Consider the following 13,820-nt stretch of genomic DNA (forward strand, 5'->3'; position numbering starts at 1 on the left):
TGAAACAGTTTAATGCAATGCCTTTAACTTATCTAAACCACATTCAACTGACTGCACTGGGAAAATTGAATCTTTTCCTCACAATCTTAGTGACATGAAAAATATATAATACGGTAAATGATTAATGCAGTTATAAACTATACCTGAGATAAGATTTAAGTATTCATATTTCTATCATGTTAATACAACACGATAAACCCATGAAGCAAACTTGACCATAGCATTTGTTATTCTGTCCAGTGTTCAATTATTCTTTGTCCAAATACAATTTAGGAGCTTGCTGGAATACATTCTCCGGGTACAAAGCATTATGTGCTACAGTGAGATAATCAAAGCAGTGGTCAGCAACTGTAGACCTCGATCCAGTACACTCAGAGCTGCAAAATAAAAGGGAGCCCAGAACATAACCACATGCAGGTTTTTTTATTTTGGTTGTCCAGCATATGTCATTTACACATAAAAGCCTTATTTTCCCTTGATTCTCTAATATTTCACTCAAAGCTTTATGTTTTTAGGCAAATCTAAGTTGTTGTAATCACAGATGTGCTTAGCAACTACCAAGGCAATTTCAAACCACATTGCTTTAATAACTAAGCTCTTCTAATTTCTGCAGCAAGGGTCAACATGGGAAACACTTGTATAGAGCTCTGAATGATACCAAGAGAAAAAATGAGCCCACGCTGATGACTGTTTTGGTGCTTTGATGGGCATTTTATTACAAGGATCTTGTGCCTCCATGTAAATAATAACCAATTGTCCTGTAGACAGGCAGCATTCCTAGCAGGAAAGCACAAAGCTGCAAGACCGGGTAGGAAATCTGTGGATCTGGCCAGCAGCTTTGCAGTGGGTTACCTCAACTTGCCCTTTTGCAAACCCACTACAAAATTTCATTTTCAGAGGTGCATTTCTACCCTTGAATGAAAGGTGAGACAATTTTGAAATTAGATCAGACAATAAATAAAGTGATGCAGGTATTTTACAATTTTAACCCAGCTTTGTGCAAGCAGTTGGAGTAGGTGATATCCAGAGGTCCCCCTAAATTATTCCATGATTTAATGACTGCAACCCTTGGCAGCATTGCTTTTAAAGTGCCTGCTGCTCCAAGCCCTTGTCCCACAACTCCAGGCACTGACTCACCAGCCCCGTGTATGGACATCCCAGATGTATCTCATGCTGTGATGACCCACCTTAACCCACCATGGTAGACTGGAGTGTCCTCAGGGACAGCTGAGAATTCCTTTGAGCTCTCTGAAAGGCTGATGGTTTCTGAGCTGGAATTGGTAATAAAAGCTAGAGGTTCCTTAAAAAGCTACTCAGAAAAAACGCTGAAGATGAGCAGGATTTAACAATGAACTTTTTTTTTTTTTGGTCAAAGCTTTCATTGAAAAATTAAATTGCCAGGAGTTTTACTGTTTTATTTGCCCCCCAACTCCGCTGTCAGCTGAAGAGCTTTTGATGAAAACATATTTTTGAAATGAGTATAGAAACCAGCTGGGACAGCCAGGCAAGGTCTTTGCTAAGCTAATCTGTCACTGCTAAGGTTTGGATGGGAAAGCATTCAGGATGATCTGAGGTTTGCCTAGCTTTCAGAATGGTAGGTAAGCTTAATAGCCATATTTTAAATAATACTGCTACACTACATCACATTGCAAATACGCCCTGTAATCAAAAGGAAAAAAAAAAACAAACCAAGGAGCTGACAGAACTAGAATAGAATATAATACACCTCTCTGGGTGGAGTTATTTTATTTTCCCAAAAGGAGACACAAGCTCTCTTTAATTAAATAGGCCTTAAGAATACAAACAGCATCAGAAATGATAAGCAGAAATTAAATACTTCCCATTACTTGTTTAAAATTTGAGTACGCTGTAATAATTCTTTATTTCCATGACATTAATTTTATGGGCTCTTTCACTTTCTATTTGATCAGAACTTCTGCATATGATAGTTATCAGCATTTCAAACAAGAAATCATACATGACTATATATATACCAGGATACTGATGCTAATGATGGTAGTGGGACATTTTTACTTAACAATTAAAAAATGACACAATTTTTGGAATAGCAACAGGACAAGAGAACATAGACTCACGTTGCACCAGAGGAGGATTAGGTTGGACATCAGGAAGAATTTCTTCATGGAAAAGGTGTTTAAAGATTGGAACAGGCTGCTCAGGGAGGTGGTGGAGTCACCCTCCCTGGAGGAGTTCAGGAAACAACTGGAGGTGGCACTCAGTGCTCTGACAAGGCAGGGATCAGTCAAAGGCTGGACTAAATGATCTTGGAGGCCTTTTCCAACCTAAATTATCCTGTTATTCCAATTGGCCAGCCCCAGCAGACAGACACCATTATTGCTCTGATGAAATGTGGTGCCACATGCAGCTGTTTAAGTAGGTATTGATATCAGCATTTGCTTCTATAGACACTGATAGTAACTCCATTTGCATTTCTCTGTATTTATTTTCGTGTATATATGTAAATCTGACCTGTAATAAATATTTAATTTCTATCACATATTCCTCATTTACTTTTATGCCTGTTGCAAAACTTCTAGAAACACAAATGATTCTTGTCATGAGCAAGATATGTCAAGTGTATTCCTTTCTGTAACACATTTACATTTCTCAGGTTTTCTAGCTTGGTTTGTGCTACTCTTAGCGAGGCAAACTCTTGCACACGGACTTAACATCCTCACAGCAATCTTAGAACAATTTCAAAACATGCCTATGGTAATCCCATTATCACACAAGCTTGCAGTGACAAAATGATCTCAGTGCAAGTCTGCAGTGACCCTCTGGAAGGCAATACCATTCTAATGAGAGATTATACAGGTAAAATGAATTCAGCAAAAACACACATCATGTTTAAATTTCAGTGTAGAGCCCTGATGAAATGATAAAATCGAGTTCACCTTTATGCTAAATTACGTTCATGTTAAATGCAAGGGTAGGATGTGAGGAGCTGTGCTCAAACGACTTGTAGCAAAAGTGATGTAAAATACAAAGGGGCTCAATAGGTCCAGAATGGAAATCCAACCAGTTTACAGAAAAAAAGCTCAACAGAATTGTTCAAGTGTGGTCAGTCTAGGGGGGTGCAATGATAAAACCAGAAGCTGCCCAGAAGGCCAGGGATGCACCCAGCAATGAAACCCAACACTTCTGCTCTGCTACCCAGTTGTGTCACCTCCCACCTGTGGGCACCTTCCTCATCATCTGTGAATCCTAATCCACTTTCAGCCTTCCACCAACCCATTCGTGATTACTCTTTATCATGCCTTCTCAAAAGAGCATTGCAAAATCAACATTGAATTCATTAATTTATTAATTAAAACAGAGGAGAGTAATACATGAGCAACTTCCTGAAACTCTCCAAAAAGCTCTTTGGCTCTCACCTCATCCTGCAGGAGCAGAGCAGACCCAAAGGCTGGGACCCCATTTGGCCAAGGATGCAGTGATCTTTCCTCAGGGAAACAGAGATGCTTCCCTACACCTGATTTAGATTATTATCCACTTTACCAGAGTCATCATTGCCCCCTCCAGCACACAGTACATCATCAGGGGCACCAGGGCACTGCTGAGGTGAAAGGAGGTTTTGCTGGGCTGGTTTGCAACATAACCAGGTGAGGTGAGACCCCCGGCCAGCACCCCCAGAGAACCACCTCAGCTTCTGCAGGCTCTTTGCCAGATGTGTAGGAAACACAAGTGCATGGAGCAATATTTTGGCAAGTGATGGGTGGAATCATTCTCAGCCAGCATTAAATATGTAAAGTCAACTGTGGAGCCTGCACTAGTCGCTAAGCTACATCCTTTTTTATAATCAGTGGAGACTATAAATCCAACTCATTTGACCAATACTAAGACTCTGTCTTAGCACAAACTGCCCTGTTTCACTCCACTGACTTTAAAGGGTAACTAGCTCAGACTTAATTGTCTAACTTTTAGACATCAAAGTCAAGGAAGATTAATATTATCTACCCAATATTCCATGGATGTCAAACTGAAATGAGCAAAAAATAAGGAGAGACTAGTCAAACTATTTCCCCTTTTGATAATTAGGAACTGCAAGATGTTTACTTACAGAATATGCCTTTCAGAAATAACTTCAATAAATCTGTGAAGCTGTCAAGTATTGCAGATGTTTTGTATCTACATCTGTAGGGATTTCATAAAACTTATTAAAAACCTTCACACATGTAGCTTGGGAAAGCCCTTCTGGATGAAAAGATGGTTTCCAGGGATAGCCTGTTCTCCTCAAGCTTTTTGAATACTGTTGGGTTAGAAAGTATGATTTTTCTACTTTGAACCTGAGCTGCCTATGTAGTCTTGAAGTAAAACAGTAGGAAAAGTACATAAATCTTAATGCTATAATTAAGAATTATCTTGCATCAGTGGTCATATCTGGGATGAACCACTGAAGTCCCCCACAACCTGTCTTACAGGTAACAGCTGTCTGAAAGTCTCCAGGAGAGTTCCCTGTGTGTCATTTGATCCCTCTGAAGGAAAGATCAACTGGACATATTCAAGGAGAGTGGCCTGAGACCTGACAGATCCAAGTTTAAGAACAGGCCAAACAAAGTTGCAGTTCCTTATGTCCACTGATTTTCCCAGCCAACCAACACAGGGCAGTAAGAAAAAAATCAAGGAAAGCTTTCCTGTGTTACTGCTTTCACAAGTGTCTCAAAGTGATTGACAGCGTTCATATTCTCATTATGGCATCTGCAGATAATGAGGTACCGAGGTACAGGAATATCCACTGCTAGAGCATGCCAGGAATATTATCACTGACGTTTGAGCAAAAACATTGCAATTCCACACAATACCTCTACATCTTCGAAACGTCAAAACACAGCCAGATGCTGGAGCCATGGCTGCTGAAATCACATGGGTTAGCTGGTGTATCTTGAAAGAATTATTAGAGATGTAAGGTATCCATTAAGCCAGTCAGGACTGTGGGTTTTAATTCTGCAGATAAGAGTATGCTCTCCCCAGAATTTAAAGACTCTCTCCATTCCTCCTTTAGAAATCTTTGTAATTTTCTATAAACAAGGCTCAAAAACTGTCTCAAGTGTTGTCAGAAAGACTTTTCTGAGTCAAGGAAGGAGCCTTATGTTTCTAAGCTAAATGGCAGCTAAAACAACTCTCTTCAGGGAAGGCTGCAGATAACATTCAGTCTCAGACAGCTGAGATGGTCCTGAAACGGATGGCTCAGGGCTATCTCTGCCACCAACCTACCAGAGTGTGACCTTTGGCAGGATACTGTGCCCCAGCAATCCTCTCCTGGCACTGGTGCACACCACCTGGTCAGCTGCCAGGCTCTGAGCCAAGTGCCCTTCACCCTTCAGAGCTGAAGATGGAAGGGAAGGACGAGAGACAGAATAGCCACACACAAGTGCACATGCCCATGACTGACCTGCAGGACATGCCTACAGCTTCAGTTCTAAGCACAGTAAGGTGCAGAACAACTTTTCAAATCTGGAAATTAGGCACAGAAGCTCCTTTAAAATTCTATTCCTGGAAGGTGTGGAGGTCACATCTAGGAAATTCAGTGCTGTCAGCATCAACAGGGTTGCTCCAGCTGTGCTGGGCAGAGCACAGGGCAGGGAGTGAGCAAGCAGCTCCTCCCTGCCTCAGGGAAAATGCTCTGAATGCATAACGGAGCAATGCTGGAAATGCACACCTTCTTTGCTCCTGTCCTCCCTCTCTCAGGAGCTGACTGTAGAGCTGGGGAGGGAACTGCCAACACCTACTGCTGCCTCACCCTTGAGACGTGAGAGATGCCGAAGCTGGGACACCTCCCAGCTACATCTTCCTCATTGTCACTGAGTGGTTTTATTGCCTTAGCAGGAACCACATGACTTTTTCTTGTCTTTGAACACAGGTCTGGCATAGGTGGCCTTAGAATGGGAAGGTTTCCCTAGGAGGAATAGGTGTCCTTAGCCTGAAAGCAAGCAAGCAGATCTTCACACACATAACAGAAAGAAAGGATGTCTTGACACATCTTTGTAATGTCTTTGGATGTTACAGCTGCCTTTTCCCCTACCGTGCCTCCGCTGTTTGACCCTTGTCCCAGCTAAAAGCACAAAACATGTTAGGTGCAAACTAATATTCTCAGTCCTGCTGCTGCAATAGCCAGTGATCCACAACAGCCTTGTAGTCATGGAGCCTGTGTGGGGACGTGTGTGAGCAAACACAGAGAGGTTTGCAGAAGGCCTTCATTCAAAACTAGACAGCTCTGCATAGGGTCAATATACAGCCTTCTTTCTTCTAAAGAAATTGTTTCTCCAGATGGATATCAAAACTTCAGTCAAACGTTCCATAGAGATGAAGTACTTAGAAAAAATCACTGTGGCTAAAGAGAAGTTAGTAAAAGAGCTGAGACTGCTTCTATTCCTTTACGTCACCCATAAGTTAAACTGCAGCAGGTGTACTGAAATGAAAATGTACACTAGCACATTCATTGGATTAGGGTTTGCACTCATTTAAAAGGCTTCTTTCAAAAAAGTCCACATTAAAAACACTAAATGTTTCCTAGATAACAATCCAAAAGAATCTCACAGCAATAGGTTACTAAATCCCCATAATATTACATGCCAATATTTCTAAGTTATTTTTGTGCCAAAAATCTGAAAAAAAAAAAACAACCCCACAGCGTGTCTTAAATGAAAATTACAGAAGGATTTATAATGTTTAGGAAAACAAAGCAATGTGCTCTGGCAGGTCAAACAACATCCTGAGATGTAATATTTTGCTAAATACTAAATAAACCTTTTTTAATTATGACAAGCAGAAGGTCTGATGGTTGAAATGTGACAAGTTTCCGTTCGCTGTGTTGTTCCACCTCAGCCTCCAAGTGTGACTTTGGTCATACCATTGACCCTCTGCTTCCCATCTGCAAACTGGAAAGGTGACTCCCTTCACACTCTCCTGGCCCAGCTGCTCTAATGAGGCAGCAGCTCTGCTCCTGCTCAAAGCACAGATGTTGGTGAGGTCTCCATGTCTGGCTGTAACACAGCCAATAACTGATAAAATGAGGGAGTCTTTTTTTTTCAGAATTACAGGAGAATTCAGTAAAAAAAAAAAATACCAGAGGCTTTAATCAAGTATATTCCTAGCACCAACCTGGAAACATGCTATACTTCTGTTAGAACTGGTCTACCTTATGAAAATTATAAATCCTACGTTTTGATGAGGGCTTTCTTTTTTTTTTCTCCATGTGCTTAGAGATTTTCTATGCTTTGCCACCAAGTGCCACACTAAATGTTGAGCCCTTTCTGCAGCTTGTAGCTAAGAGGGAAGAAAATAATGATGTCTCCTAATGACAGCTGTCGAAGGGATTTGTGGGAATGAAAAAGCTTTCTGGAAAACCCAGTGTACAAAATGCTTGACCCAATTGTCATTACTTCTGCCTGGCCCAGCCACTACCTCCTGCACCAGGAGCCCACTCCTGTGCTGGCTGAGGTGAAGGCAGTGTGGGATAGGCAGTGAGAGAGAGCAGGGCAGCTGCAAACAAAAATCACCCTGGGGAGGGTTACAACTAGATAAAGTTTTCAACAATAAGATTCCAGAGACTGCTGACTGGAGAAAAGCTCAATATTTTAGTCTCAGTACAAATTTGCTTCAATCTTATACAACTCCCATGCAGCAGCATCCACAGCTGCATGCTGTAAACAACAAACAAATCTATTTCCATCAGCCCTGCTGATGCTATGAGAAAAGTGCCTGAGCATAAGACATGCACAGATGTAGAGTCTCACCTGAGCCTAGTGCTGCCCTCCATTTGGCCCCTCTAACTTAATATCGTTGTTACAAAGCTATTGGTCTCCTGGTAGCGAGCTGGCTCAATGCAGAGCCTCTTCTTCCAGCTAATCTGACAACTCCAATCCAAGAAGCATCAAGGGCCCAATTAAGAAGACACATCTTATCAAGGAGCTTATTTTGCATAACAGAATACAAATGACGAATAAAAATTTAATGTTTAATAACTTAGTACAAAGAGGGCTGTTGATATAGAATGCCTGGAATTTTTATGGCGGCTGTCAGACTTGTGATAAAACTGTTATATAGGAACACTTGGCAAAAAACAGCGTAGAATTTTTCAGTAATGGTGTGTGCATGATATTGCATTAATTCTTGATAGGAAAGTAACTGTAAGCCTGGGAATCAGCCAGTTTGAGTTTCACTGTAAGATGATTTTTTTTCTTTTGAAGGACATCTAAATACATTTTAATGAAGAGTTAGCTGAAAGGATAGTCAGTACTTCATAAATGCATTTGTGTGTTTGCTGAAGTCCAGAAATTACAGGCAAATCACCATAATCCCTCTGGGTTCAGCATAACTTTGTCAGATTCAGTGATGTGGCTGCAGTTTGCAGTACCCATCACTAATGGATGGAAGGCAGTAGGCTTAAAGAGGAAGGAAAGGTTATCTGTAAGGCTTTGCCCTTGCTGAATAGGGGCATTTCTTCGATTTACTTGCGCCGTATGGAAGAGTTGAACACCGATGTAGCTCTTCTCTGACTTTGAAGATCATAATCTGAAGGAAAGGTTGATTTGCCTTTGTTCCTGCAATTGCAATTTATACATTAGAAGTCCTTCATGCTAATGAGAAAAAAAAATTTTGTGCTTTATGTTCCGATACAAAAATCAGTTCTTCAAACAGCAGGTATGCACTGCATTATCAAAGAATTATTGCAGCCTCTGTAATACCATATTCTGTAAATACATCAATACCAACCTGGAAAAAAAAGAGGTTCAGAGTTTCTTTTAACCATTTTCAGAAAACTGATGCTCTTGCACAGGTTTGAAATGTTTGCATCATATTCTGATGAATTTGCCATACACCTTAAGCCTTTCTGTAAAAAAAAAAATAATAAAAAAATTTAAAGAAATCTAAATATCTTATTGTAGCAATTAAGTCATCTTTATCAGTACATTTAAAATAAAGTGTCCATTAAATAATGCTAGACTAATGCTGAATTAGAGTGGAACTCTTCTAGAAGTCCGTATCACATCTATATGAACTTTAAATGAATTTCTTATTCATTCGATTCTATTGTATTAGTGTTATTGCAATGAATACTAAATGAATTCCTAATGATTGGATACTTAAAATAAAGTGTTACCCCTTTACAATAGTCATCAAACTTTAAGGACAAATTGAGATTAAAAAAAAATTATGTACTGATGGGAAAAAAACGTTGAACTGTATAGTTCAGAATATTGAACGGTGTAATTTATCTGATGATGCTAATATTCAGATGCAGTCTTATATTAGAATTAATACTATAGGAGTGGACCCTTATACAGAGGATTTGTTGCAGAAATAAAATCTATCAGTAACAGTTTCATTGTTCCATCATTACGAACTCATTTGGTATTCACTGTAATAGCACTGATCGTAATGAATTTGTTTGATATTCATGTGGCTCTCACATGCATTAACATAGGCTTTCTGTTGTAATTCAACATCCAACAAGCATTAGTTAATGCAGACTTTGGATTAGGCATGGGCCAGTATTCTGCAACTGGAGTTTCCTTTCAGTTTATAAGCAGTTAAAGGATATTTTCATCTGTCTAATTCCTGGGCTGCTTTTTTTTTTTTTTTCTCTGATACGTTATTTTTAATCTGGAAAGCCTCCTGAAAGATCCCACACTGCCTTTTCGCATGAACATAGGTGTGTGCCATCTTCTGTCTCAGGCAACAAGCCAGAAAGCCAGAATTTTATCACCCAGGCACATTACCTCATTATCCCCTTGGCAATAGTGGCTTTGGCACAGCCTGGAGCTGGCAAGGTACTGAGGGAGCAAGAAATCCTGACTCCTAGTATTAAATGGATTTTTTTTTTTTTTTTTTTTTGTGCTTTAGGTTCAGAAATGCCAATACTTCCTTAGTATGGGATAATATTTATTTGGCCAAATGAACTCCTGTCCTTGCAGTATCTTCCTGAGAGAAAAACAACTCCGTGGCAAAAAGCAGGGCAAATCTTTGGGAAGTTTTCCTACAGGAGGGAACTCCGCCAGGTTTTCCGCAGGTTTGACTCACTGGAAATTTTTTGGGCATTCCTCAGGCAAAGCTTGGCTAATGCAAGCTCTGGTGTGATTCAGCCCCAGCCAGGGTGTTAGGCTCTGTTTCCCCATTGTGCCTCATGGTAATTATTCCTATTATATCTTCAAGAGATTATAGATGAGCGATAGATGAACTGCAATGACTATTAACAAGAATTACAGCAATCTTTATGCATAAGTGTTCAAAACACCAGGGGCCACACGCTCAGGTAATACACATGGATTTACATCATGTAATCAATTCGATTGCAGTAATTGGTAACATGAAATTACAGTCAGGTGACCTGCTGCTGCTATCAGCACTGCTGCTGCAACCCAAAGTGCTTTCAAAATACTGTCCCCATTTTGTTTCAGTATCTCACAAAGGAGGCTTTCCTTTGGTTTTCTTGGTTGCTTACACAACAACACAACTCTTCCTCCCACACAGCTCACTTTTTCCCACCCTTCTGTTCCCAACAGCCTACAACTGAAAGGATCTCAGGTTGGATCTCAGCCTTCCTTGGCACATGGGGCTCCTTTTTCTCTCCTTGGGGCACTGGGGGTGTGTGGAGTCTGGGAATGCTCCAGAGAGACCCGTGGCTCCCAGAAACCTACCAGGAGAAAGGAATACCCTTCTCAAAAATATCCTGTAAGGCTGACCTTGGGATTTGGGGAAGGTCATGTCCCCACCTGCTCCCCTTTAGAAGCAGAGGTGGATCTGCAGCAGGCTCCTTGCCCCACTCTCATTTTTGGCAGGACATCAGCAAAGCCCACTGCTCTCCAACCCAGAGGTGGAGCAGATGTTTGGGATGGCTGTGCCAGATGCCCAAAGTGGGCAGGCTCAGCAGAACTGAAACTGGGAGTGCAATTAGGGAAATGAGTGCACTGAGTACAGCAAGGGGTGGGTTTGGGTGCTCAGTGCCTGGCAGCAGGGCACAGCCCTCTCTGGCTGGGCGAGGGTGGAGGCACAGGGAGCAAGGAGAAGCAGCCCTTCACCAGGTGAGAAAGACTAGAAAATAAGGAAGGGCTGCCCTGAGGGAGTTGTTGGAGGAGGTCTCCAGCCTCGTTATTTCAAAAGCAGATCCCCAACGATGGACTGCTCTGACCAGTAATGGCTGTGAGGGGACCTCTGTCCCTGCCATTTAGCTTCCTTTTTGACTTGCAGACGGGGCAGAATTTGTCAGAGCTCGTGGAGGCCCTGATAGATGTAAACTCTGTTTAATTAATTTGATTTATGATATAATTACACCACTGTGCTTGAGGGTTTAAGGGAATTCCATTTCCAGTGTATCTTCCTAAAAGGGATTTCAGGTAAAACTTTGTCAGGGGAGGCAGTGCTGCCCTGGCCAGTGCAAGAGATGTGTCTGCAAACAAATACAACATCCTGCAAACCACCCATCTAACTGCAGACTCATTCTCCATTTGAGCAAAGGTATTTAGGTGCATAATTTTTCCTTTTCTGCCCACAAATATTTTTTTACGCAGACAAATTTGAGACTCAGCTGCACCAGAAAATGCACATATTTGGGATATTTTTTGTACCAAGATTGTGTTTAGGAAAGAGAGCTGTCTCACAGGACTACGGAAAACATGTATTTTTCTATTCTTTCTTGTTATTTACCTCACCGAAAAATCATCTTGTTTAGTTCTTTCTTAACTAAGACTAAGGGGTATGACTTTTTTCCTGAGCTTCTAAGGAAAACACTTTCTGGCTTTTTAATAGAAAATATGCTTATAAATAGCTGATATATGTGAATTAATGCCTTGTGGTATAGAAACACAGAGAAAGGCTGTAAGTAATGAGCTCCTTTATACCATGTTTCGTGACCAAGCACAAAGTTTGGCTGCATTTAATGGAAAAAATGGTGGGGAATGTTCCCTGGCCACTGCAGGATACCTGTGATAATGTACTTGCATCACTTCACAGTTAAACTAAAGCAAACGTATGTCATTGCAGCGTGTGCCGTAACACCTGGGCACAATAGAATGAATTCATGGACTGTGCACCCATAAATCTTCATTTCCTAGTTTTGTGGGTTTGTCAGGCCTTTAAAGTTATTTAACACGCTTTTTGCGGTGATAGATAGGTACTGAGAGTGTTATAAATACTAACTTGTGTCTGAAAGTTAGGCTGCGAAGCTATCACCCAGGCTTATGGTGTCTGTGATTTTATATCCAGCTAACAAGTCACTGTCATGGGTCGAGACATCATCTGGAGTCTGTGAATGTGTAAGAACCAACAGTTACTGTATATATGTTAGGTGCTGTTTGATTCATATTTACAACATTTCTTTTAGGGGAAAAAAAAAAAAAAAAGAAAAAAAAGCAGAGTAAGAGTGTTCCTTGCTTTAGTTTTAAAAAATAAAGACCACAGACCTTACTGGTGTCTGGCCTATCAGGAGTTCATAATGAAAATGAATGTTCATTTTTTCTTTAAAAGTGTCTCCAGCTAAATGATACTGACGCTTTCAATTTTTAACATCATAATCAATAAAGGCTGCTTATGCACACTTTGCAAAACCATCAGTTTAGAAGTTTGAAAAAAAAAATCTGCATATGGCTGCAGCTTGCTGACTGCAAAGCTCTAGCACTAAATCTTCTGAGTTAAAGTTTTACTGGTGTGTTATGAGTAAAAATGCCTTGTCAGCCATCTGCCAGTTTTTCTCCTAACATCCATATTTTCAACCCTTGCTAAACATTGGGAGCATTTGGCCACAAGAGGCCAGCTCTACAATTAAACAGCCGAGTTCTGCAGCAGAAGCAAGGGCATGTCAAAATAGAACTGTCTGTTATTAATTTTAAAAGTCCATAAAGGAAAGCTACGACCCTGTCAGGGTGATGGACTGGTAGTTAAATGTATTATAAACTGTTAACTCTCAGAGACACAAAAGAAAAGGAAAAGAAAAACAATGCAGCAGTGTCAAAAGCTTCAATAAATGCTAATCATGGCAGATTAATCAGCCTCTAATTCCACTGATCCAAAAAGGTTAGAGTGTCAATTGTGTAAAATTAGCTCTTTCTCATGTGTCCCTTTGCATTTGGAGAATCTGTCTGTTCATTTGCATCTTTTGCCAATGTTTACGAAGAATTCAGTTCATTAGCTCTTAAACATAAAATCAGACACTGGAAGGGGGATTCATTGCCTTTTTCTGCTTAAAGTAGTACTTAAAGCAAATAGCATTGCTACAGTGTACATTTATAGATTCTATCAAGCAGCATTAATTACTGTATATCTCATATCCAGAAACCTTCTTTTCATAGGAAAGGTTTCATGTGAAGTGTTCTATTTAGTCTTTTAAGGAGGGCTTTTTTGATGACTTAAGATAAAATGTTTAATCATAAGCTTGAAATGAGACAAATGGCAAACTGGAGCTGCTAGACCTCAGTAAAGTACATGCTACAAAGGGCTCCCAGAAGTGTGTGCACTATCTGCTTGGGGAAATACCTGCTTTAACCTGCGTTTGAAAATCCTGCAGCTTGCCAAAGAGAATGGCAGTTCAAATGAACGACTATGCAGAACACAAGAAAGCCTGAGGAAGGATTGCCTAATGGCAAATAAAGCAGGAGATGAGAAGATGTATTAGCTGGTGCTGTTTGAAGTGTTCTAACTGAACTCAGGACCAGACAGGACTCACCTGCTTTCCTTACAAAGCCGGAGTCCAGACAGGATTCATTCATCACCTGATGGTCTCTGGCTGCTGGACTGAGCTTTGAGGACTCACACTGCCACGACTCAAGTTACTTGGGGAGTGCCTCAGAGCTGAGAAATGCAAG

The 13,820-nt window shown here is 40.7% G+C and overlaps 1 long non-coding RNA gene across 1 annotated transcript in view; it reads right to left on the bottom strand.

Moving 5' to 3' along the window:
* Positions 1–404: 404 nt before the first annotated feature.
* The window catches only part of LOC135422187 (uncharacterized), a 35,323-nt gene continuing 21,907 nt past the window's right edge, over positions 405–13,820 (bottom strand). The window contains exons 3-4 of the long non-coding RNA XR_010434356.1: positions 13,682–13,806; positions 405–8,854 (exon numbers count right to left, since the gene is read on the bottom strand). This is a non-coding gene — a long non-coding RNA (uncharacterized LOC135422187). The remainder of the gene's footprint in view (positions 8,855–13,681; positions 13,807–13,820) is intronic.

The sequence above is a fragment of the Pseudopipra pipra genome, chromosome 14 (genome assembly GCF_036250125.1).
Source record: "Pseudopipra pipra isolate bDixPip1 chromosome 14, bDixPip1.hap1, whole genome shotgun sequence".
Lineage (NCBI taxonomy): Eukaryota > Metazoa > Chordata > Aves > Passeriformes > Pipridae > Pseudopipra > Pseudopipra pipra.